Below are 26,936 nucleotides of genomic sequence, written 5' to 3'. Positions count from 1 at the left end.
CATTTAATGGATTTATGTATGCACATGGGTACATGCTGTTTCGCTTATAATCTGGATCCAGGTATGTCTTAGAGAAGCTTACTATGCGAACATAGGAGGTAAGAGAAGAACTTAGAAAAAGAGCCTGGAGGCGGGACAAGAAGGAAAGCACAGCCAGCGGCACGAGGTATGATGCCAGTACACTTGGGTGATGCAAGGCCCTTGTCCGTTGGCTTCCTAGATGTCAATGTCCAAGATGAAATTGGACTATTCCATAAGGTAGAGCCCCCTCCAGGGCAACCAAGCCAATAGCACCTGCAAACCACAGCCATTCCTTATTCAGTTCGCAAACAGGACATCAGCAACGAGCCATCTTGTATCACAACACAATGTAGCCTAGTCTGAGGTCCCTGACAATGAGTTTAAACCATGCTCATGGTCAATGCATTCTTACTGTACTTATCATACAGAATGACAGTGCTAGGAAAACTTGCTCAAAGTCAACAACATTTAACTGTAATCTGATGAGAGATTCTGAGCCAGGACCACAGAGCTTAGCTAGCCCTGATCTCCACATGGGAGACCCGGAAGTCGCTCCTGGCTCCTGGTTTCGAATCTGCTCAGCTGTGGTTGTTGTGCCATTGAGGGAGTGAACCAGTGGAGGCAAGGTCTCTCTCTCTTTCTTTCTCTGTCTTTCTCATTCTCTCCTGAGAAACGGTGTGAGGTGATGTTAGGTGATGTTACGTTACTAAGTTTGGGCAACCTACTATGCAACAATACTGATTTCGTTCTCCAGTTACCATTCAGTGGAAGCACTGACTTCGTGCTAGGCACTTGGCGAAGTGTTATATAAGTGTGTTCTTCAGTCCTCGTGTACCACAACGAGGAAGACTCAACCCTGGGCCCTTTTACAAGTGGAAAAATGGAAGGCGAGGAGCACTCCCACCGAAACAAACCCAGGCGGTCCGATTGTACACTTTGGACTTTGGTCACTCTGCCATTCTGCCTGCTTCTCTGTCTCTCCCCATTAGGTCATGTATTGATTCTTTCTGTGTTTTTCTCATCGAGACCATGTTGTTCCCCCACTAAGAGTGGAAACTGGTTCTTGGAAGGTTCAGGGAATAACCTTCCATGTTATATCAGCGTGTGACCCCTTCGATCTTACCCAACAATGAATAGCTGCTTATTATTTAAGTTTTCTTGTTGGGATTTAAATTTTCTCTTTAAGGAAAATCATTGCTTTATGTGGAAGGCTTGTGTGTCCTTGTAGTTTGGGGAACTTTGGAGCTTGAAGAAGGTTAAGTAGGTAGGAACTGGGCAGGGGGACTCCTGGCTCACGGTTAGCTTGCCTTAGTCCTTGCCAGGGCTAGCTGAAGCACTTTAAAGATCCACTACAAAGCAGCAGATTGAAGATCTGTCTCACTCTTTGCAAATATTGCCTTTTCAATATCTCTTTATATTAAAAAAAAGTTCCAGTACAAAGTGGGGCCCTATATTTCAAAAGCAGGGAACCAAGCATTATTTATGTCTTCTTTCTGCAGTTCACGGTTGTGAGTAAAGTGGTTTCCGGTGCATGGCAGGTACGTCGTGTGAACACATTTGGCCTGAGAGATCCTCATCCATGATCCAGGTTTGCTAGACAAAAAAACCACTGTTACAGAAGTAAATAAATGACACAGGCTAAAGGGGTGCTCTGGGGCTCTAGGGAAGCCAGGAGCTCAGCTGTGAGCAGCATTCTCAAGGGCGAGGGTTCAGCATGGATATCACCTGTCAGTAGCTGTGCTGGAAAATATTAGTTTACATCCTTCAATCCCCTGTTGACTGGCCTTATTATGCCTCAGCAACATGTTTGAGTGTACTTGCTAATCTGTGGATTTCCAGGAGTAGGTAATTAGTCCGTACAGCTCAAACTCCCAATAGGGAGCTTAAGGTCTTCGGGAATTACAGCAGGTGTCTGAGGGGTCTACGGTGCAGCTCTGGCTCACTGCGGGGAGAGCTCCTGTCCTCAGCCCCGTGATCTATGGCATCATGTACCCATCGATGCCCTGTTCACGAGGCAGGAAAGTGGGGGCTGAGGGTTGTCTCAAGCAGTCACCCCACTGGAAGCCTGGGCTCTTGGAAGCTTCGGGAGGATGCTGAGAGGTTCTTCAAGGCTGAGGTGCCAGCTCACGGCTCCCTGGCTGGTCATCGGCAACGTTCTTCTGGGATCTGTCAGAGCCCGGCCCTCCACCCAGGGCTTTCCCATTGCGTTCACTCTTTCTCCAGGGACGAGTTTGCCGTTTGCAGCTCACCTCTTGGGGGCATGAAACATGAAGCAGCCTCGTTATTTTCTGCTGTCAAGTTCACGGCTTCTCCCTCTCAGCTCTCCGCCTCTCCCTCCGCCCTGATTCCCTCTCCCTGCCCCAGCCTTCTGTCTGGTTTGAGTTTATTGTCAAAACACGCCCAGCCAAATTACTTGTCTGCAGACGCTTGTGCTGGCCCTAGTGTATCCACAAGAGAGCTGCTAATGATTACCCTTCCTGCCCGTTCTGAGCTCATCCTCAGAAGGCAACTGCTCATTATCATGTTCTGCTTGCAGCCGGGGACCGTCTGGAAACAGTCAGGCAGGCCTGAATCCGGTGGTGCTGAAGCCAGAAGCCCGGCATCTTCCGTTGGCTCAAACCTCCATCAGGAGTAGCATTCAGCTCCTGGGAGGAGGGCTGGGGTGGGGCGGAGGGGGGGGGGGGCGGCTATCTACCTGGGATTCCCCAGGCCAGGCTGCTTGGACCCTGAGGGGCTTAGTGGCCGGGAAAGGGGTTCTGTTTGCACAGTGGACTAGTTACAGCGCCTACCAGCGCCCACTGAGAAATTTGTGAGCATCCAGGATCAAGTGGAAACGCTGGGGCCTTTGTTTCCAAAGCAAGAGAGAAAAAACTGCTGTTGCCTTTTATCCTGCAACCTCTCTCTCTCTCATCTTGCCGTGATGATGTTTCTTATTTGTAGTTTTCTGTTGTTCTGAGCCAAGAAAAATTAAAATTTGAAATCATAACCATGCATTTTCATGTTCATTTTTAGGATGTGCAATGCCATGCCGGCTTTCATTGCAAAGAAAATGGCACTGAAATCTTTTTGCATAATCACTGAATTATACACATGTTCTTTGAAATTTGTTAACACTTTAATTTGCTTGGAAGGCATAGAGAGGGAAAAGCGAGAGAGAAAGAAAAAAGAGAGAGAGAAAGAGGGATACTGACTAGACACTGAGAGTGGTCTGGACCCTGGAGTAGCAAATTCTTTCCCTTTTGCTCATGACTATGTCTCGTTATCCCGTTAGGACATCACTGAACAAATGCAGTTGTGAGCATAAAAGAATATTTCATAATGATAGGGAGAGCCGAACTTACACCAAGCATAGTTTCTCCTGCACACGGGACCTTGTGTGACATCAGAGGTCCCTAGCCTCCACTCCGCTCCTGGACCCTGCCCTCACTCACCCTGTGGCGTATTAGAGGTGGCTGGGAGTGTAGGCAACTGCAAGCGAAGGGAACATCACGTTGAAAGTCATATTGCAGTATGTATCTCTACTCCGGAATCCAAGATGGACTCCCAATGAAACTACTAAATATATCTTGCCAATAGGATGCTGGACTCTCTGCCATGGTATATAACAACAGTTATAGGATACACTCAGATGGCAGAATGATGAACTTACGACTGCTTTTGAAAGACTATACTATTCCAACAATGTAGAAGTCATTTGGGAGAGAGGAACCGGGGAGAGGAGAGGGAAAAGCCTTGAGCCTGTAGAGCTGTATCATAAAATCAATTAATTAATTAATCAAAGAATGTAAAAGTCTCCACCCTGATTGCACATTGGAGGGTTTAAAATGTGAGGTCTCAAGATTTGGAAGTCCCCATGCTGTTGATCCAGGTGGGTGCCAGGTGCAGGGACAAGTTGAAAAATCCCTTTCAGGATGCCCGTGTTCACATGGCTACTAAGGCTGACCCCCAGGCTGTGCTCCTGTCCAGCCACTGTGGGCACACCTGGGATGGTCCTGAAGGAGCGATTCTAAATGTCTGTCTGCTTTGGGTGGTGAAGAGCAGTTCTGTTCAATTATTTTAATTAACCGCAATGGATCAAAAAATCTTAATTATTTTTAAGGGATGGGCCCAGGTGGCCACCCTACCCCCCACCTCCCAGTCAGCCCCCCCTGACAGCCCTGCATTCCTGGCCCTAGACCCTGGATCCAGCTCCTCTAGGGCTTGTCTGTGGCAGGCCCCTCCCACCTGGAGGTTGGGACAACCAGGCTTGTCTCCCACTGCAGCAGCAACCTGACCCCATCAGTCCCAGGGACCAGCCCACCCATATCCTAGGCCAGCTGCAGGGGTTTCACAGAGCAGACCTCTGACCCTTCCAGCAGCTAGAAGGAGTTGCTGTGGGCAGCACTTCATTCACACTGGCCAGGCAGGGGCACCCAGTCCTGTACAGCTGTGTGTGTCCTTCCATGAGGACAGTCCAGGAGGTCCCACGGGAGCGAAGCCTTTCTGGGGCGGCTGGGGGTGGCTCAGGTCCGCGCCGTCGGGGCCTCATGGTTGAGGAGGTAGTAGTTGTGGACGTACATGAGCGCAGCTACTGGCTGTCCAGTGATGAGCGTCAGCCACACAGCTGCATTGACATCGTTGCCCCGGAAGAAGCAGCCCACGACCCCTGATGCCAATGGCAGCTGAGCCATCATGCCCGTGAACGCCCAAAGGCGGAACATGCGCAGGGGGACGCTCACCAGGTACTCGTGGAAGAAGGCTGAGGCCAGGAACATGCCTGTCCTGGCCACCCACCCACCACTTGCTGCTGCCCTGCTGTGTCGTGGGCTTGTAGAAATGCTTGCTGCACCATTCCTGCACGGGTTCCACCAGTCCTGGTAGTACTCACAGTCTCCACACTGCATGAGCTCGCCCAAGGCGTTGGGGCATGTGTGGAAGAGCCAGTAGAATACGAGCCAGATGAGGTGGTTGGGGACCGCCAGCTTCAGCAGGCGCTTGTGATGCGTGGGTAGTCCATGTCCATATCCACGTTTTTTCTCTCTCTCTTTCCTTTTCGACCAAAATTTGCTACTGTGCCTGGCAAGGCAGCACGTGACGGCCCAGCTGTTCAGCTTCCTGCCACCCAGTTGGGAGCCCAGGTTTCCATGTGCTGGTGCACTCCCTAAATGGCTGCGACAGCACAGCCAGAATCAGGGGCCTCTTTCAGATCTCCCACGTGGATGCTGAGGCCCAAGCACCTTGACTTGTGTTAGCAGGGATCTGGGTTGGAAGTGAGCAGCCAGGACTCAAAACCAGAGCATGTATTTGATGCCCACACAGCAATCAGTGGCTTATCTCACTTTGCCTGGGAGTCAGCTCCCAAGCACGACTCTTGACTCCTTGCTCATCCTCACTGCCCTACGTAATTCAACCTTGACTATGAACATTTATCCTCTTTGCCATCTGTCTATACCAGATCACCATCATGTGCCATGTGGAATCCTTGCAGAACGCTTCTTTGTGTAATCTCTTCTTTTCCTTATTCTCATAATAATAATAAAAAAAACCCCACAGAGTGAACAAATAAAAATACAGTGTTTTGGAAAATTTAATTGATCATGTTTCACTCATTGAATTTTTTTTTTCTTTCCAACACTTGATACTATACAAGCTGTGGCTTGCTGTTACCACAAAGGACCAAGTTCTGAAAATGAACAATCCAGTGCTTTACCTTGTATGCTTACAATTGGTCCAGGAAAACTACAGAACAGGGGCTGACATTGTGGTTCGGCAGGTGGAACAGTGAATTAGGACCCTTGCAGCCACGAGCAAAGGCCTGCTTTCAGTCTTAGCTCCCTTGCTGTCTGCTGATGCATCCAGGGACAGGAGGATGGCTCAAGTGCTGAGCTCCGGAAGACGCAGTTGGACTCACCAGCTCCTGACTGCCAGCGGGCTCAGCTGTGGCTGTTGTGGTATTTGGAAAATGAGCTAGCAGATGGAAGAATCTCTCACACAAATGAAAATCTATAAATAAACATTTTAAAACACTACACAATAGCATAACATTTTAAATGAAAGCTTTATGCATCAGCAGGAGGATTTCTGTGAAGAAAATGAGTTAAATTTCAAAAATTAACTAATTTAAATGTCAGAATTACAGAGAAAAAGAAAGAGAGAGAGAGAGAATGAGAGGGAGAGAGAGAGATTCCATAAGGTGGTTCAACTCCCCATATGGCAACAATGGCCAGAGCTGGGCTGATCCAAAGTCGGAAGCCGAGAGCTTCTTCCAGGTGCAGGGGATCAACGCTCTGGGCTATTCTCCACTACTGTACTCTTCCAGGTCATTAGCAGGGAGCTGGATCAGAAGTGGAGCAGTCAGGAATTGGAGACCTTGAATTCAAACAGGTGCCCATAGAGGATGTTTGCGCTACAAGTTGAGGATTTAGCCTGATATGACACCACATTGACCACCCCCCCCCAAATAACTTTTTCATCTTCCAAGGCTAAGTGGCTGAAGGACTTGGGGCATTGAGCTGGCAGTATTAACACTGAGGCTAGAAAGAACACAGCATCATGGAAGAGCCAGTGTCTTCTCCAAGAACATGGCAAGTGACAAGGGAGAAGAAAAGAGGAAGCAAATGCTAGCCCTTCCAGAACATCTCCATGTAGAGGGTGCGTCACTTCCGGGGCATATTCTGGGAAGATTTAGGCTCACACACAGAAACTCTGTGTTCAGTCTGCTCCAGGAGAGAGAGCTAAGAAAACAAATACATTCAATCATCACCCATTAGAGACAGGGCAAGTATAGACCGACATTCCTGAGCAGAGATCAAGGCAGTGTCTGCAGACTAGGAGGCTAGTGTGAGGACTGGGCACCATAAACCTACAGAGTGGGTTTCAGTATCAACGGACTTCCCAACAAAATGAGGAATACTTTTTCGTTGAGCTTGAGAAAAAATGGCGATCTTCATGAGGAGCACCGGTGTATGGTCCCTTATCTGGACTTCCTACAAGGGACTTCAAGAAGTGCCTGGAAAGGCCAGCACTGTGGCATAGTGGGCAAAGCACTATAGTTCATATCCTGGCTGCTGCAGTTCTGATCCAGCTTCCTGCTCCTAACCTCAGACAAGCAGCAGAAGATGGTCCACATGTTTGTGACCCCGTCATTTACCTGGAGACCTGGATGAAGCTCCTGGCCCAGCCATGACTGTTCTGACCATCTGGGCAGTGAACCACCGGATGGAAGCTCTCTCTCTTGCATCCACTGAGCTGATTTTTTTTTTTAATTTAACAATGAAATAAAAAATAAATCTTCCAAATCAATGTTTTCTAAAAATTTTATAAAAAAATAAACTCAAAAGCTAAGTTTCTTCTGGTGCAAAGCTAATTTCGAAATTCACCCAGGCTTTTAGGAGTATTCCTTATAGATTGACTTTTTTAACTGCCTTACAAGAAGGTAAGGTAAATAAAACATAGTGATTGGGAGAAATAGGGAAACCATTGTTTTTCCGCAGATAAGAGGACTGTATGAACAGGAAGCAAAAAACATAATTAGGAGCTGACACCATGGCATAGCAAGCTAAGCCTCTGCCTGCATCTCCATCATACAAATGGGCACTGATTCTTGTCTTGGGTGCTCCACTTCCAATCCAGTTCCTGGCTTATGGCCTGGAAATCCAGCTTGAGTCTTTGGGCCCCTGTACCCAGTGGAATACCCAGAGGAAAGCTCCTGGTTTCAGATCAGCTAAGCTCTTGCTATTGTGGCCATTTTGGGTGTGAATCAGTGTATGGAAGATCTCTCTGTCTCTCCTTATCTCTGTAGATCTGCTTGCTGAATTAAAAAAAAATCAAAATAAATATTTAAAAAAAACCCCACAGTTAACCTATTAAGTTAGCAGAATGGCTGGATAAAAAAGCCATTTGAATTTATAACCATGATCAGTACTTAGAAATAGCATGTAAAATATCTAATTTAAGATGGTGTATAGACTATTGCATGCTTAAACATAATCAAATTCTTTTTTTTAAAAAAAAAGATCTTAAAAAATATTTTTATTGCAAAGGCAGATGAGATTTTATAGAGAGAAGGAGAGAAGAAAGATTTTCCATCCACTGTTTCACTCCTCAAATGACCACAACAGCTGGAGCCAAGCCAATGTGAAGCCAGGAACCACGAGCTTCTCCAGGGTCTCCCACATAGGTGCAGGGTCCCAACGCTTTGGGCTGTCCTGGACTGCTTTCCCAGGCCACAGGCAGGGAGCTGGATGGGAAGTGGAGCAGCTGAGATGTGAACTGGCACCCATAATGAGATCCCGCCATTTGCAAGGTGAGGATTTAGCCAGAGTCATTGCATTGGGTCCAACATGCAGGCTTCTATAGAGAACATGGATGTGGTGAGGTATTCTTGACTAGAAAAAAATGTAATATTGTAAAGATGAACTTTCCCTCACTCTTCCTGTAAAAAACATCGTAATCATCCTTTAATCCTCTGCTTCTCTCGTATACCAAGAGATCCATCCGAAAATCCTTCTGACGCTATTTTCAAAACACAATTTGGGTTTTCCCGAAAGCAAACCCTGGAGTCAAAATTCAAGGGTACACATATTTCATTCAGAATGTAGGGAAAATTGACAAGGGAGTGGGGAAATGAGACAGGGAAGTGAAAAAACATCAACACGGAATATCACAATATCAATGTATTGATGCCATGTATTAGAATTCTCAATTCACCCTTCATTGCCTACTGCCAATAATATGAACGGACCCTAAGCCACCTTGTGCAATGCTACCCCCTACCAGTAGAGGGCTCCAGAGGGACAGGAGGGGAGAAAGCTGGATTTCCTCATTCTGATGCTTCCCTCTACCCTGCCTCCTGCCACTAGCTTCCTGTCACGCAGATGGGGTCAGATAGAGCCAGCAGTATCAGCTGCCCCACGTCTGGAAACTCCCCTGACCCATCAGAGGTGAGGTTCCAGAAAGTTCCTCAGCACTGCTCCTCAGGGTCTTCTCCCCAGCGAGCCCTGGAGGAGAGGAGGGTCTGTAGTTCCAGGTTTTCTTACAGCCTGCAGGTGCTCTGCCTGCATCCCAGGGTGGTGGCTTCTGCAGATGTGCTACTCCTGCATTCGGTTCACGCCCAGCCCCCAGGTGCTCTGCACTGCCTCTTTGTGCAGCTGTTAATGCTTCATAGGAAACTCTCCCTTACATTCCCGTGTGACTCCGAATTCTGATTCGTTTGTAGCTCACACAGATGCCTTATTAATCCCTCTGCCTTGGTGGGCAAAGAGAGCTTAGTTCCAAGGGGAAGTGTTTTTTTTTTTCCCAAAATTTTGCAAAATAGCCCACTTGAGTGGTGAGGAAGCTGTATTTACACACCGACTCCTATCAATCACTGGTTTGAGTGGTTGCTGGAGGTTTAGATTCCAAGCAGCTCCAGCTTGTCCCACACAAACAACAGGATGGTTTCCCCATCATTCTGGGCGGGGGAAGACCTCAGGCACTGAGTGGCAGACGTTGGTGGGTGGCTGGTAAGAGTGGCTGTGTCCAGGAGAGTCTGTGATGGTCCAGATTCTGTAACCTCTCACACCTATTCAGTGTGTGCCATCCCTTCAGCATGACGGCTGGTCCTGTTTCCTTACAAACACACAGACAGTCAGGGAGATCAAAGGATGCACTCTCTCAATTGCTGTGGTTGAGAGTGAGTGAGAAAAGCATTCTCCTCTCCCATGACCACCCACTCTGGGTTCCCATGCTGAGGGCAATTAAATGGCTGGGGGTAGGGAGGTCTGGTCCTCGATCCCCGGTGGCCAAGCCCTCAGCATGCTATCATGGCTCTCATTCCCAGATGTCCCCACACATCACAGAAACCTTATTTCCTCTAAATAGGTAGACTTGATCATCACCTCTTGACTGGTCCCTCTCTGCTGTGATAAGCCCATCATTGCCTCATGGTGTCTACATCCACCAGTGTTGCTGGTGAGCTCTACCTGGGGTCAACCTTCCCCTGGGGATCAGGACAAAGCCTGAAGTTGGAGGGACAAGAAACACAAACCCTCAATGTGTGCTACCCTGAGGATCCGTATAGATCCACCCTCCTTCGCACCTGGAGTGGAGCAGCTGTGCTTCCTACACTCGAGGGTTATCAGAATCACTGACAAAAACCTATGAGCGTGGGGCTTCCTGCACCCCACTCTGGAGGATCTGGGATGGAAGACCTGAGACCGGGGCCAGGATTCTGGGTTTTCTAATGAGTTTCCAGGTTCTGTTGATGCTCCAGGTCTGAGGTTCACCATCGGAGCTCAGTGAAGCACGCAAGAGTACTTCACAAAGTCTGAGGGAAAATGGAAGGACAAGATGTTTATTTTGGTACATCCAGATAGAAGATGATTAATTTGATGGTATTATCAAAAGGATGGAGGGTGTTTCCCTTGAAGGCCTGCAGCACCTGCTGCTAGGGTTGTAGAGGTAGGAACCCTGCGTGTGTCATGATACACGTTTTGAGAAGTTTATTGAGATCATCTCAGATTCCGCATCTTAAAGGGCACAGCATTCCACACACCTCAGAATGCCATCGCTAAGGTAAGTATCTGGGTATGCCTTTAAGAGGATGCCCCATTGTTGTGTCAGGCTTACCCCCAGCAAGGTGGTGGAAGCATTCCAGGGGCCATACCTTCACTTCATGCCTTCCTGCTGTCCTGTGGGTCCCTTGGATGAAGCAGTGTTGAATGCGAGAAAGCAAGGGTAAATCAGACACTGAGTGAATCTTTGGATGGTGGTCAACACGGGCAAGTTGATCTCTGAGGTCCTGGAGAGAAGTCCTTGGACACGGAGGTGGAGATCAGGCAGCCAGAAGTGACCCACAGCAGATACAGTAGGTGTGAGGAAGGGACAGGTCCTGAGAGCCCCTAGGAACCACACACATTCATAATCAGACTCTCTCACTGTCTCCATCACAATCACCATCACCTCCCCCATGATAATCCCTATCACAGCCTGGCTTCCCGTCTTTCCTCAACCCCAAATAATCTCTACCTGTGTCATAGTGGGAGGAAAGCAATATTAAAGGGCTGTTTTAACCAGACAAAATCCTAAAGGTCCTCCAGTTATGTCACCCCCCCATCCCACTATTCCCCTGATCACACCTGCTGCTTACCACCCTTCTTTCACTGCAGCCATACTGTCTGTCTTGCTCTGTTTGACACACCTGGCAACCTCAGCTGAGGTTTTTGCAGAGTGAGGTGCCCTAGCGCCTCTTTTTTTTTCTTACTTTTGCATACTTACTTTGAGTTTCTGTTTCAATGTCGCCCTCCCAAGGAAGCCTTGTCCCTGTTTTTAAATTGCGAGATGGGGGCCAGCATTGTTGTACAGTGCATTAAGTTGCATTCCATAGTGGTGACATCCATGTTGGAGCAACAGGTCCAGTTCCAGCTCCTCCACTTCGGATGCAGCTCCCTGTTAATGCGCCTGGAAAAGCAGAGAAAGATGACTCTGCCATTCGCACAGGAGACCAACATGCACTTCCTGGCCCTAACAGTTAGTGGACATCTGGGGATGAACTAGCAGATGAAAAATCTCTCTATGTAATTCCCTCTCTCTCCATCACTCTGCCTCTCAAATAAATCTAAAGCAAACAACCAAGAAATGGAAGATGACAATTCCCTTGCCTTTGGGCTGTACTGTTTTTCTACAACCCTAGTGTTTTGTACAATTTTAAAAAAGATTTATTTATTTGAGAGGCAAAGGTACAGTGGGAAGGGGTGATGAGACAGGGAGAGGTATCTCAGATGGCTAATTCTTACGTTGGTAAATATTTTTAAAACTGCTGCAGATGAAACAGTTAACAAAGAGGAATCAGAGAGGTAGACTGCTCTTTCTTGATTAAATGTTTCTTGGAGATCAAGGATAATTGACATGATCCATTTCAATGGCTTGGGGAATAACTAAAGACCATACTCCTGATGTGTTCAAGTTATCTTCTGCGCCCAGAGGAGTTTAATCCGTTCATGAAGGCTGAGCCCCTGTGATCTACACATGCCTTAAACGTCCCACCGCCTGTTACTTTGCAACAGCACTTAGGCGTTAGTGTGTTTTTAGAGGGGACCATGACAGGTATCACCCCCTGGCTTTGGAGAGGAGCCACACTCACTACAGACGACCCTCACAGAGTGGAGCAGGCCCTCCGCATTACACATGCAGCAACAGTGCAAGCACAAATGCAAGCACGTACAAAAATGCACGCTCATCCCCAAAGGCATAGTTATAACCTCGGGTAGCAAAAACAAAAACAAAAACAAAACAACAACAACAAACACCCTGGCAAGATTTAGGCAGGAACCCAGATCCAGCTGTCTTGCATTGGTGACTCCTTACTGCCCAGGAGGCCCAGGGTCACCAGCCAAGAGTACCCAGGGATGAATACGCTCATTTCCTGACAGTTGGCCCCAGTTAGGCAACCTCTGGCCACCCAACACTGTCATGGCTTCGGACTACAAACAAAGGACCCCCCTGGGGAAGGTCTCGTCATAAGGGGAGGAGGGATAGCTCTGCTCACCTACAGAGATGAAGTATCTGTTTCTGATGTAATTCCAAATCTGCAGTAATTGATCAGATGGCTATTCCGGTGATCCAGCCAGAGCAGGAGAGAGTCAGCTCAGTGTTTCTCTCCGCCGCTGGAAAGAGGAAATGTTATTTGTGCAAAAAGGATGATCTCCAAGAAGAAATTAGCAGCCTCTTCAGCTCTGTGTTCATTACGTTAAGCCTATGACAGGAAAGTAAACACACATTAGGTTGTCAGCAACTAGAAGAAAAATGCCAGTCTCTTGCGTGTTCCAAAGACTTCTTAAATCGCACAGGTATTTCCACTTAATTCCCTTTTCCAAAACCAAACAAGAGCTCTCTTAGTTGCTATCAATGCTTTAAAAAGCATCAATTATACCTAAAACACTATTTTCTGTGTCTTGATGAAGTTGCCAAAAGGAAGAGTTTTCTCCCCAATGTCAGTTCATTCACTCATCAGGTGGGAACAGGAAAGAAGGACGGTCCAGGGTGGCAATCTTGAGATCTCCAGGAGCTTCTTCAAATCAGTCATGCCAGCCCTCGCTGTGAAACTCAACACGACTTTCGCATGCAGTGATCAGCTGCTTTGAAAAATCCACGTTGGAATGATTCCATCCCAGTAGGCCACTTTCATGATTTTTACATCATTGGCACAACAAGTCAGCTAATTCCATGAAAACCTCAACCCAGGAACACATAGAAACCGCATCCCGTTTGAGGAATGCTCCCATGCTCCCCAGATTCTACTCAGAGCTGCAATAAAGATACACAATCCCATCCATCGAAGGTTAAAATTTTGCACTTGCATCTCTTGGCTTTAAATCTCCTTCCTTAGGAGGGAGATGGAAAAATGTAAGGGACAGATCCAAGGAAATGCGGAGATTCTAAGTTGATCCCAAACTGAAGAACAAACATTGAAGCCTCCCCATGACCCCACAAAGCCATTTCTATTCACCTCATAAAGCCCTATGTTCACATCCATTCATTCTGAACCAAGTGAAATCAAGTCCCCAAAGCTGGTGGGAAGACACAATGTTCTTGGTTGCGGCTTCAGAGAATTCTCCTCTCTGGAGATAATGAAGGAAGTGAACTGCACCTGTGTCCTGCACCTTGGCACATCAGCTCCACAGTGATGTAAGTGAACGAAGCCCAGTGATGGAAAGCCACCTTTGTGTGAGAATGTGTTCAGGCAGCTGTATGCCCCACAAAGCAAATTCAGGGAGAAGGTCCTTCTGGACGTTAGCTGACCCATGAATACGAGTCACCAAGTTGTTCATTGCAATGAGCAAGGACATTTGACTTCCAGGCCCAGCTCTGTGATGCGTTCAGACTACTCGTCTCTCAGAATCTGGAAAGAATATGTGTTTAATGGAGCTTCTGTTGAGGATTAAGTGAGATAATAAACTATGAGTGCTGTGTAAACTCAGAATTGCACTATCTGTAAATTTCTGACAGGTTTTTAGCGATGCAGGCTGTATCTGCAGCATTATACAGTTTCAACCCTAACACTGGTTTGTGGGTACAAGGCCATGAGAGTTGACCCTTGGTATCCATAGGAGATTGATTCTAGGATCCTCACGAGCACCAAAATCCAAGGACATTGCAGCCCCTTAGGGCAGATGGTCAAGTATTTCATTTAACCTAGGCATATCTTCCTGAATTATGTAAATCACCTCTAGATCCCTTACAGCATCCAGTGAATGCAGTTGCTGCCTATATACTCCCTACATCTTATTGTTTGGGGAATGGTTACAGGAAACAACAGTCTACAAATGTTTAGTATAGACCCCATATAGTTTCAATCTATGGCTAACCGAATTCGTACTGTAGGATTCAGAGAGGCAGAGTCAACTCAGTTTTCTGAACTAATAAAGTCTTAGTGCAAAAATACGGACACTGCCCTCCATCCCCAGGAAGTCCTACTTGCTTGCTCTGAGATGCACAGAGCGCGTGAAGCTGATTCTAACGGGCAGGGAGAGTGGTGACTCTTGGCTTAGGATGTCTAACTCTTGTTCTCAAAGGCGGGGCCAACAGCCCAGGCGGCACCTCGCAGTAAAGATGTCCAGGCTGCTGCACAGGCCTGCTGCTTTAGAACCTGCATCTTGGGCCTGGCACAGCAGCGTAGTGGCTAACCTCTTCACCTTGCACATGCTGGGATCCCATATGGTAGCCAGTTCTAATCCTGGCAGGAGATCCCAAAGCCTTGGGACCCTGCACCCATCTGGGAAACCTGGAAGAGACTCTGCGCTCCTGGCTTTGGATCAGCTCAGCTCTGGCCATTGCAGGCACTTGGGGAATGAATCAGCGGATGGAAGGTCTTCCTCTCTGTCTCTCCTCCTCTCTGTATATCTGACTTTCCAATAAAACTAAATAAATCTTTAAAAATAGAGCCTGCAGGTAGAGCACATCATTGCTGGAGAAGTGTGGGACTAAGTTACCACCCATTTGTAGAATGTGGATTTGAATCCACCGCTAAACCCTGTCCTAACTAGATCCCTTCCCTTTGCATCTGCTTTATTATGTTTACAAGTACTTCTCCATTACTGTGACTTTCACTTAGCAACACTGTTGGTCAAATGTATTAGCCATCATTTAATAAAAAAGAAAGCATGAAGACTGCATGTCCTGGACTAAGTCATCTAGAGAGTAAACACAGATTTTCTGGAAACTTCTATAGGAGTCAATGATGTATTTCCTTAAGAATGTTTTTGTGACTTTGAAAAATCCTTTCCCCTTAACCCTGGCGGACACACAGTATGCTTTTCACTGGGTTTTTACTGCATTGTTCTGTTCCATGCTGAGTTGTACAAGTTTGTGCTGGGGCCCATGGAACTATAAAACATTCTTTGCCACAAATCACAGCTGCCTACAAGAACTTCCACTGCCAACACCCTTAGGACTTTCCTAAAACAGCATTCCAGTGGCAGGACACTGACAGGATGGTGCCAATCAAGGCTGAGGAGACAGGCACAAAACTATGCGACAGGACTGAAAAGCAATCTCAGAGCAGGTGTTCTCAAATGTGCCCCCCTGTGCCTGGGTTGGGATGGATCCACCGGACCTGGAGTAAAAACAAATGGGACAGAAGGTCATTTGTTGCACACTGATCATCAAATCCGCAGGACAATGCCACATTGTCCAGCTGTCCCCTCGTAACATTTCCCTGCTGATAACATTGGTATGTGTGTGGCTTGGAGAAGTCCCAGCAGCAACAGAGCAGACAATGGTGGGATGTCAGAATATGTAGCAAGCTCATTCTTGCAGTGCCCATGGTTCCTGGATGAGTTACGAATATCTCCGACACTCCGCTCCACTCGCCCTCCCTCCCACCCCATATCCCTGTGGTCAGATTAATCAAAACTCGAGCAGCAACTGTTGTGGTCTGATGTGAGGGCCAAAGAGATACCTTCTGCTACTCTCACTCGTCTTCTTATGCCCTTCACTTGTAGCACAGAGTCATGACATAATTAACCCCAGAGTTCCTATTAGAGGATATCCATGGAAACCATCAATGTATCAGACGTGGAGATGTTCTTAGAAATGACCCGTTCCAATGGTGCAAGCACAGAAAAGCAAGCAGGCCTGCCGCTGGCAACCTCTGGGACAGCTGTGCACAGTTCTTACCTCCTCTGTACCGGCATAGGAAAGCCTTCTATCTTGATCTGTGTCACCAAGACGAGGGCGTTGTGGAAATATTGGTGTGTGTTCACCTGGGGAAGGATCCCGCTGCCGAGGAATCCAAACACTTGTATGAAGGGAACCCTCAAACAGCCTTCTCGAGTGGAGAGGGATTGTGTCTTCTAGCCACCAGTGGAGATAACCAGCTTGTCGGTCATACATAAGAGTCACTTTGGAAGTAGATTTTTCTGCTCCGGACAAACCCTCAATATGAGCTCAGGCTGAGATTCCTTAGAGGCCCTGAGCTAGTCAGCAGAGCTGAGGCACGTGCTCTAAACTCCCCATCCATAGAAGTTATGACACTGGCCAAGCCCATTGCTTTGAGGTGCTAAATCATGAGGGAACTCGTTACATAGCCGTAAGGAACCACCGCAAAGCCCATAGCCATTGCAGGAAACATTCCAAGGGATGAGTCTGAGACACAGATTTCAAAGTCTTATGCATGCTCTTGTTGCAGTCAGAAAGCATAACATTCATGCAATTGGTCCCATCCTATCTGTCTGCTTTTAGGATCAGTGTATTCCTGCCCCATTAGCCTTCTCATGTTCCCCTTTATTCAGCAAATCCTCCACCTGGCACACTCTGCTGCTGTGACCCTGGGAGAACCTTCTTCTTGGACACTCGGCTCAGAGAGGTCTTCAGTGGCCACTGGTACTCAGGGAACTCCTTCCCTCTCTTCTACCCTGCCATTGTAGGGCATCATCCAGTTGATGCTCTTTGCAGCACTTGCTACTTTAACTAAATCACCTATTTGTTTTTTGAATTGTTAACCTTAATTGACCAGATCCTTTTTACTACCAAGAAATCAAGTGCCACAGAAGGAAAGAAGTCTGGAGATACACGAGCTCAGAGCAGGAGCTGCTGGAGACTTCAGGGGTCTGTGGGGACACAAAGGATAAAAACCCAGGGGAGGAGGATCGTGGAAGTGATCCTGGTTTTGTACACAGCCAGGCAGAAATGCACAGTTGATTCAGGTCTCTATGATCCATTAGCATGACAATGTTTCAACACCTTCCAGAAACGAGACACTGAGTTTTCCTGGTGTTGGGTTGACTAAGGTTGGGCCTAAAATTTCTCTATATGCAATGAATTGTAACCTCGCTTGATGTGTGAACAGCCTGTGATCTCAGCAGCTGAGCTTCAGCCAATCATAGGCAGTCAATGGTTCAATCATGTTCAGTCGAAGCAGGTACCAAGCTTAACCATGCTGTTTCTGTACCTTACTGCCCCTTTCAACAGGTCACTTCCTTTCCTGTGGCAAAAAATGACACCTGTCCATATGATGAGGCAGAACATGCGTTCCACAACCAGGAATCACAAACAAAGGTTGCTAGGATCTGCACAATTAGAGGTCTTTTGCTGTGGCACAGTGGCCAGCCAGCATCCCATACCGGAGTATAGGTTGCAGTCACTGGTCTTCCACTTCTGATGAGCTCCCTGCAATTGCACCTGAGGAAGGAGTAGCAAATGGCCCAAGAGTCCCTGATACGCACTGGGAAGACCAGAATGGAGTTCTGAATTTCCGACTTCGGTCTGAACCATCCCCTTTTGGTGGCAGCCAGCTGGGGAGTAAACCAGCAGAAGCAGGTAGAAATTCTATTCCCCACCCCTGCTCTCCTTCTCCCTCTCTGTTACTTAGCTTTTCCAATAAATAAATGTGTTTAATACATTGGCAAATTAGACTTTCTAATTCTTTTGAGCACCAGAGTCTGAACTGGGCTAGTAAAGGCCTCGGACCATGCAAGCTCTGTGACAAAACTCTTCTTAGGACAGCATCAGCCAAGAGAGGCTCCAGCTGCATTTAGTTCCCCAGTGGAGACAGATGTGCCGGGCCCCAGGCTAAACGATGCAGCTCTGAAACACAGCAAAAAGAGAGAGAGGTATTGCTCGTGATGTCCTGAGATCCCTGGGACTAAGCGGAAGGACTTAGATGTTTGAACTCTTGAAGAGAATCCGACGAAAAAAAGTTTCATTGGAATCTTTGACCCACAACACTTCAGGGATCTGGGTCAAGGTTATTCCTTCCTCTGCTTCTTGAATACTTTCCAGTTGCAGCAGGAGGAAAAGATTTGGACTTGGTTCCCATTTCGCACAGGCTGGGGCTCACAAATCTTTGCTTGGAGAACCAATTCGAAGAAATCTCTCTTTAGGGTCTAAAACCCCAAAAGGGAGAGGCTGCAGTAAAGGGAGATCCAAAGGAATGAAGTCATGTAATGGATATACAGACAGGCAAGGTTGGGCCAAAGATGAAAGCTTTCTCCACAGTGGAAATCCATCAGAGGATGTCAATGCTCTCGCAAGAATAGAAGCCCCACTCCTTAGATTATTTAGCACTGGGGGGAACAAAGAACTGGAGAGCATCCACTGATCCTGCTGCAGCCCTCCGCTCCCCAGAAGAGGAAACATGACCTAATGTCCAGTTCCCATCTCCTTTACATGAAAATCGGAACCTGAAAACATCAGAAAATGATGAACCTGACTGGCAAGAGCAGGAGGGCAAGCGGGCCCTTGTCTCTGCCATATCTCAGCAGCTTTCTGTAGAGGGTACAAAACTCACCTGCAGTTCTAGAATTCTGCCCGCCCCAGGCTTCGTGCAGGAGGTTCTGAATCGTGCCGCAGACCTTCTGGGCACAGCAAGGTGACCCGCCCCCCCCCCAAAATGTCACAATGTCCCAGAAGCTGCTCAGAGCCATGGGCAACCCAGAGATGTTTCTGACCAAGCTCACATCCATTGTCACGCCCCGCCCTCTGCGCTCCCAAACTGCAAGTCTTCCTAGAGATGAGAAAGAAGACAAGGGAGCAAGTCTTGGGAGGAAAGGTTCCAAAGGCACAACTCGTGTCCTGTTTTCATCCTGGAGTGCAGTGAAAATCCCAGACAGCACCTGAAGTACTCACAGCAGATGAAGAAGGCCATTGCCCTGTTTCAAAGTCAACCCAGGGATCTGCAAGGAGCTGCTGAGTGGACGGAAGACCGTGCCCTTCAACCTTGTGCCTAGTAGAGGAGAGTAAGAACTGGAGACGTGCTGGCTGCATCAAGCAGGAAACTATGGGGAGTGGAACATTCCCCCAGGGCCTCTCAGTGCTCACCGGAGTGTGTGTGTGTGTGTGTGTGTAGTGAATGAACTTGCCTTGTAGCCAAGTGTCTGGGAGATATTGGCAAAACCTGAACAATGTTGAGACTGCACTTAGCAAAACTGCTGATTTGTATGGGGGTTGCGGTCCACGTTTCTCCCATGAGATTGAAATGCGTGCCCTTGGGAGGTTGAGTGGCTGTGGAGAATGGGAGAGCAGGGAAGAAGACGCCCCTGTTGACTTCAGATATCAAGGGCCAGGTGCTTAACGTTGTATCTCAAGCGCAGCGGCGGCGGCCCCTAACATGCATACGTGCAACGGAGTGATTGCAAGAGGGAGCAGCTGCCACACCACTGTTTTGCGGCACTGTACTTTCCCAGATGATGGATGGGGAGTCAGAAGCCAACCCTTTCCCAGGGGTCATGAATCCTTGCGCGAGGACGAGAGCTGGGTCTTGCGGTTGTCTAGTTCCGTGCTTCGGTCCATCGGTCATAAATAAACGCCGACAGCTTGCACGGTGTTGCTGGATCTGACCTCAGAGCACCCGTGAACCCTCAGGTCTTCCCTCTGTTTCTGCCAAAGCAACAGGGATTCTGGAAGGTCCCCGGGGCAGTCCAAGCCTGGGCACCCGGAGAAGGGACTGCCAGGCATCTGAACCTGCCTCTGCAGCACGCGGCTCCCTAGGCCAGAGGCTCCTGAGAAGGAGTTTGGCGGTGGCAAGGTTGGGGGAGGAGTGTGGCTAGGGTTGTCTCTCCATCCCCACCCCCTTTGCCCGGGGAAGGGATTAAGACACTCTATTGTCCCGCTCCTGATGGCTCTAGAATTTGCATATATCAAGTCTCTCGGGGCTGAGAATAGAGAATCAGGGTGCACCTGCTGCCCCAAGTGCCAAGGGCTGACCTCAGTGAGACCTTCCAGGTAATTCCATTTGTGTCATTACCAATTGAGTGATCCCGGCTGGAGAGTGGGATAATGACTGGAGAAGGGGGAGAGATGCAGAAAACACCACACACACACACACACACACACACACACACACACACACACACACACTTCCTCGGGTTGACCAGAAGTGGTCAGAGGTCTGGGCGAAGGGGCTTTGAATCCTGCACGTCCCTTTAAACAGCCCTTTATTTGCAGAGCCTCCCAACCCCCCCCCCAAGCCTCATTGAACTTGAAAAGCTACAAGCTGCCTTTCTTTGCCAGGACCCTCTGGCCTCTCCGCTTACCTCTTTCATTCAAGTCATTGTCGGGCATGGTATGAACGGGAACCGTGGAGCCTTCAAAGGAGGCAACAGCGTCATATCACAGATGGAAAAATGGGAGAACAAAGGGGCAGCCAAGAGAGCGGGCGCTCACACAGTGCCTGCCGGAGCCCTTATAAATGATGCTAGTGCACCCCATTGGTGAATTGCTTACCCACAGGGAATATTCTCCACCGCTCAAGACAGCCACTGATGCTTTCATGGTAGAGACGGTAACGCTGAGGCTTGCCAGCGAGACTTGAAGGGGATCTGTGATACTGCTTGGGTTTTCCAGTGAAAATGAGCATCCTGGTGTGTACGTCGGTTGTCCCCTCCAGGGAAGAGGAGTGAGGACAGAAACAGAAAGGGAGATTTCTCTTTGAGGAGATAGGAGGTGGTGCCCAGATAAAACCACCTGGGCATTTTATGATGCCTCCACAAATTCCGTGTGGAGCTAATACCCATATTTTTTTGTGACTTCCTACTTCCTGCCCACCACCTTAGATCTTGCAGGAAGCAGGTGCTTTCCAGGGAAAAGGAGAGCTTTGCCTACCAGAGGGATAAGCCACACTGTGAGTGGCAGGGACTTCCAGCCCAAGCAGACCTGCACTAACCACCTAGTTAACACCAGGTCACAAACAAGGCCTGCAGGAAACCCCAGAACTGAGACTTCCTGCCACAGTTCCCTGTGTGTGGACGGGAAAGGGTGGGCTCATTATTGCTGTGATATAAAATCTTGGAAGTCTGCAGTGCCCGGTTCAAGCTTGGCAACCACAGACGCAACCTCCAACGCTCTAGGAAGTCTGATGGGTGTGTGGGGCGGGGGGTGTCATGGAAAGGAACCCAAATGAACCAGAAGAGGCCTGATCCAAGCTGCAAGAAGGAGTTTTGCCGGCCACCCTCCTGCTTACTTCATCGGCCGCCTTTCTTTTCCCTCCCTGAAGCCCCCAAAATGCCTTAGCAGGGGCCCACACACAGGATCATCTTCTGCTGCTTTCACAGTTACCTTCAAATGGAGCTGGATCAGAAGCAGAGCAGCCAAGACTTGAACCAGCACCCCAGTAGTGGATGTTACTATAGCAGACAACAGCTTTAACCCACTCTGCCACAAAGCCAGCCCCAGTTCTGTAAGATTTTAGCAACTGCATGTGATGATGTGAACATTGCAAAAGTCAGCGTACAAAACAATTTCATCACCTCCTAGTCCTCCCCTCAAAGATCCCTTGAGCTCTTCTACAGTCTCCATCTCCACGCACTGTCGAATTTTCTAGAATTTTCTAGAATTAGCCTCTTTGATTTTTTCACAGTGCTTTGGTGATTCACCAGTGTTGGAGTGCAGCTCAGCACCTTTCATGGCTGAGTCCTTTCCTATGGTATGGGTGCACTAAGTTCTGTTTAGGTGCTCATAAGATGAAGGATTACTTGGGTAGTTTCTGGTTCAGGGAGATTTTCAACGAAAAGTCAAGATTAATATGACTGTAGCTTTGGGTCAGTATATTTAATGCCAGAAGTAGGATTGCTCATCTACGGTGTTTATCTTTTTAAAACACATGTGTATGTCTGTATATTTGAAAGGCAGAGCAATAGCAAGATTAAGGGACAGAGATGTGGGTCAACTGATTTTGGATGGGTCTTGGCCTACTTGGCCTACACGAAGGGCCACAGATCCTGGCTGGCTGGGACCTCGGCAGAGGCCTAGAGGCCCCTGGGGTCCTCCCTCCTCAGGCTACCCTTTCCTGTCCTGTTGAAACAAGTTCAGGATGTGTGCCATTACATAGAACCCCCTTAAGGAGTGTGTGACCTTTAGGCTGTGTTGTATTTGACTAATTTTATTTTACATTTTAGTGATGTATAGTAGTGAATCTTCATGGTTTTGCTTCTATTTTCCTTATGATTAGTGATGTTACAGTTGAAACTTCTAATTCCCATATGTGTGACAGATCTTAGTACTGGAATCTTAGAGCTTTAATACTTACTTATAGTATTCATAGAGTTTCATGTGTTTGTTTATTGAGTTTCCCTTTTTTCTGACTCTGGAGGGTCAGGGTACCACTGTGAGGACAGTCTCCCCCAATTATCTAATTAATTAATTACCCAAATTGATCCAGAAACATAGACTTGTTTCTGACACTTCCTTGCCCGGCAATTCAGAACCTTTTCCAGGTTGTATGCATTTGATTTCCTTAGCTAGTCTTCACGTCATTCTATTCCGTCAAGGTTGGAGAGCCTTGTTCTGATCAACTGAGCTGAGTCTCAGACCTAAGTTCAAGGTCAAAAGACCTTTGGTGCCCTCTGACCTTGCTGGGGGCCACCTCCTACCCTTGACTCCCATTGCCTGCCATGTGGAAGAAAACAACATAGAAAGATCTCTTGCTGACTCAACTCCACCAGCTGTACTCCACCCCCTCCCCAAGTTTTCTTTCACTTGGTAAATTATCACATGCGTACCCAAATCAGAAATTCAGGAATGAGTCTTCTTGTTTTTGAATTTTTTTCATCGCTAACATGTTTAAACATACTAAGAACAAGCTAATGGAATGGGACAAAGAGCCGTTGTAAGATTGTGTTGTGTTGTATTTCTCTCTCCTTCATTTTTTACTCTACCGCATTTAAAGATTCATCTAATTATTTGGAAGGAAGACAGAAAAAGAGAGAGAGAGGGAGAGAGAGAGAAACTTTCACCCCCTGAACCATTCCCAAAATGCCTGCAGCAGCTAAGGAGAGAACAAGACACCAAGCTAGGGTGGAGCCAGATGCTGCATCTGTGCCTGTGCCTCCCACCTGGGTGGGAGGAACTCAAGTCCTTGGGCCATCCTCCTCTGCCTTAGGGGGAACGTTGCAACAGAAACATGGATTAACTGAGACTCCAGGCAGGGACTGCTGCTGTGCAATGTGGGAATCGGAAGCGTCCCACTGTATCACCACACCCACCCTGGTGCGAAGAGCCACAGACACCCTTTTCACACTTAAATACTTGAGCAGGAATTTCATAACCATAGACGTTCTCTAATGTTCTATAGCCTGGATTATCCTATCCTGTAACAGATTCTCCTATCATGTAGGACCACTCCACACATCAACTCTACAAGCCTGTCTCTCTGTATAACCATGAGGGCGAGTCTGTGTTCGTGCATGCGGTGGCTGACCTGTTTGGTCTCTCTTCATCTATTTTTTTTGGAGAAGAGAACAAAGCAGTTGTCTTATCCAACGTCTCAAATTCTGGGTTTCACATGTTGCTGCATCATGATGTCATTTAACGTTTTCCCCTCTGCATTCATTTCCTGAAAATTAAAAGGTTCATCTAGAGCAAGGATGGGCCATGTGCAGAAGGCCTGTGAAATTATTTGGTCTTGACCTGCCAAGGCAACTGCAGGCAGGATTCAAAATTCAATAAACCTGAAGCAAGCTAATTATTAAGTCGATAATTTTGTATGGCTTGTGAATGATGTGATAAATATCTAAATGGCCCTTGGCAGGAAAAAAAAAAAAGTTTCCTATTTCCTGATCTGGAGGATTACTTACATCCAAGTTAAAGCATTTTGGCAAGAATCCTTCCGATTTCATAACGTACAACATTGGGATTGATGGGGTGAAACGTGCCTGCCAATCAAGACCCTACGTTTGATCACTCGCTTAAAATGCATTTTCCCCTTTGGAATTAACATGTCATCTGTGGGCTGAGGTTTAGCCTGCTCCCACCCGTCCATCACCTAATGGTTTTGTCATCTATTATTTATATGTCTCTGAATCAATGATTTCAGTGGGGATTTCCAAATGGTGATTTTTTAAAAAAAAAAAAATTCTATTATTCCTTTCACACTCATTAGTTTCCACTTTTTCAATAAACAAGAGATTTCCGTCATTAGCAACCTACAGTTCATTCGCAAAAGGCAGCAAAAGGCTTAATGTTTCTCTTTAGCAATCGAAGTTTAGAATAAGGAGTTGGTATATCTCCTTAAGTAACGAGATTTTTAGAATGTTTCTTCCACTTTCTTCTTCTTGTAGGTGTATCAGTGCGGACTCATCTGTGCAGCGTAGTTCATGTGTTTCAATCTATTGCAGCCAATGGATTTCTTTGTGTTCCTTCTCTTACCCTGAATTGACAAGTGGAAACCCTTCCGGATGACTTCCATGGCCTTGTCCTTGTTCCCATGCTTTTTCCTTCTTACTTTTAGAACTTCCTTATTTTCGGAGACAACTCCAGAAGTGGACTGGTGATTTCCGGGAGAAGCCATCTGTCTGCTGGGAATTCAGAAATCAAAATCCAGGGGGCACAGGTGCTCACTGTTACCAGGACAGCGTGACTCCCAGGCTTTGTGTGTGGACCACATTGGTAGCTTCCCCCATAAAGTAAGACCTTATTTTAGCATCTCTTTCACATCAAAACTTTGGTTTCCATAAATATTGAGATTTATATTTAGTTGCTTTATTCTATGTTATATAAATGTCTTAAATGTATAAGACTATCCAAACAAATGGGTGGATTTTACAGTTTCTTATAGTTATTCTCCCAGTCTTTTATGCACAAAATGTGACATACTAAATGTACTAGCCTACAACTTACTTTTGCGATTAATAGCATATTCTGGAAGTCTCCACTTATCACGACGCATGAATCTCTGTTCTTTATAATGATGTCTACTAGTTCATGTAGAGATGATACCACCATTTATCCTGCCAATCGGCTAGTGATGTGAATTTGTGTTTGATGAGATTGCTGTGTTATTTAAATAATTCCATACGCTAGTACGCTTTCCATTTTGATAGTTGACTCCATTCCCTTCATTGCTATTCTTGTTTAGGGGTTTCCTGGCTACTTTGGTTTTATTTACATTCTTCAACAAGTTTTATAATCATCTTTTTCTAGCTCTCCGAGGGAGGTAGAGAGCAGGGGAGAGGTTTATATGTGCATGGAAACTGTTATGGTATTTTTAGTAGAATGATTTTTTAAATATATTAACTTTGGGAAAATCAACATATTTATAACGTGGAGTCCTTCCAATAAGAACGTAAGATGTCTTCCAATTTGTCTCTTACTTTTATAGCTTTCAAGAAAATTTTTTTAAAAACTTTTTTTTTGGCAGACATTTTTCCTAATGGTTGGACCCTGCCCCCTTGTGTCAGCATGCCTGAGTTCCAGGCCTGAGCTCCAATGCCACCTCCTTGTGAATGTGGACCCAGAGGGGCAACAGAGGGTGGCTGAAGCAAGCAGGTCCCCGACACCCACATGGGAGCCACAGAGACAGGTCCTTGCTCCTGGCTTTTGTCTCGGCCAACCCCAGCTGTTGTAGGCATTTGGGGAGTGAGTCAGAGGACGAAAACTCTGTTTCATATTCTCTCTTTGTGCATATACACTGATGTGTGTGTGTGTGTGTGTGTGTGTGTGTGTGTACTTTCTCTTTCTGCATGCACACACACGTACCTGCTTTTCAAATAAATAAAACTCTTGAAAGCTTTCATCATGTCCTTTCAGAAAACTTCTCGCTAAGTTTGCCTCTAGGAATTTTATCGAAATTTCACTAAGAATCTCTTCGCTGTCATCCAGTCTTGCCTATATTCAAATCAAATTTCAACTCAAAGGTTCAGGCAGATTAAATTCAACAGGGTCTCACGGAAGAAAGGAAGGACTCATGGAAAAGTCAGCAGTCATGCTGAAAATGCAGTGGGTCATCTGTAGAGAAGAAGGAGGTGACAAACAGAAACGACCTGATGGGCTGCACTGCACTCCGAAGTTGCCTCTATGATCCTCTTTCGGCAGGTGTCAACCTGTGATTGGCTGAAAGCTCAGCTGCTATGATTGGTTGAGCCTCAGTTACTTGCTGAAATCACTGTTTATCCAACTATGGAGGTTAAAGTTTGCTATGCACGGAAAGACACATGGTCTCAGCATCATCCCATTTAACTCTCTCAGTCACCTAGTTACAGACTTCTGTTTCTGCTTGATTTACCAATCGCTTGTTTGAAGGACTCCTGGCTTCTCCAAGGTTGGGCCAGGACTCCAGAGGTAGCTGTCTGGAATCCTCTGATGACCTATCCATGTCCTCATCGATAGGGCAGCTTCTGGATAGCTAGGACCATATCTTCCTTGTAGTTACCACTTCTGGCACCAGCACAGCATCCTGCCCAGCCAGCCCCTTCCCTTTTGGGCAGGCATCCTTGTGCTCATGGCCACCGGTCTGCCTAGCCAGACCCTGGGCCTCTTAGAGCACAGGCACCTGTGTGCCTGTGGACAAAAGAGCATTGACGGAGCATAATTCCCCCATAGACCTGTCCTGTGTGTAGACCTTGGATGCTCTTAGCAACACTGTCTTTATTTCTCTGCTTACTTTGGATCACTTCCACTGTCAGAGTTTACTTAGAACTTTATGTCCTGGGAAGAGTGGATTTTGCAATGGAATCTCGTTTCATGTT

The 26,936-nt window shown here is 47.1% G+C and overlaps 1 pseudogene; it reads right to left on the bottom strand.

Annotated features, from left to right (window-relative positions):
• Positions 1 to 4,523: 4,523 nt before the first annotated feature.
• Positions 4,524 to 20,833, bottom strand: LOC121169945 (annotated as a pseudogene).
• Positions 20,834 to 26,936: the final 6,103 nt, after the last annotated feature.

Source organism: Ochotona curzoniae, unplaced genomic scaffold, assembly GCF_017591425.1.
Source record: "Ochotona curzoniae isolate NIBS_2020 unplaced genomic scaffold, NIBS_Ocur_1.0 scaffold_2453, whole genome shotgun sequence".
Classification (NCBI taxonomy): domain Eukaryota; kingdom Metazoa; phylum Chordata; class Mammalia; order Lagomorpha; family Ochotonidae; genus Ochotona; species Ochotona curzoniae.
The sequence above is the reverse complement of the archived record's forward strand: the minus strand, read 5'-3'. Positions and strand labels throughout refer to the sequence as shown.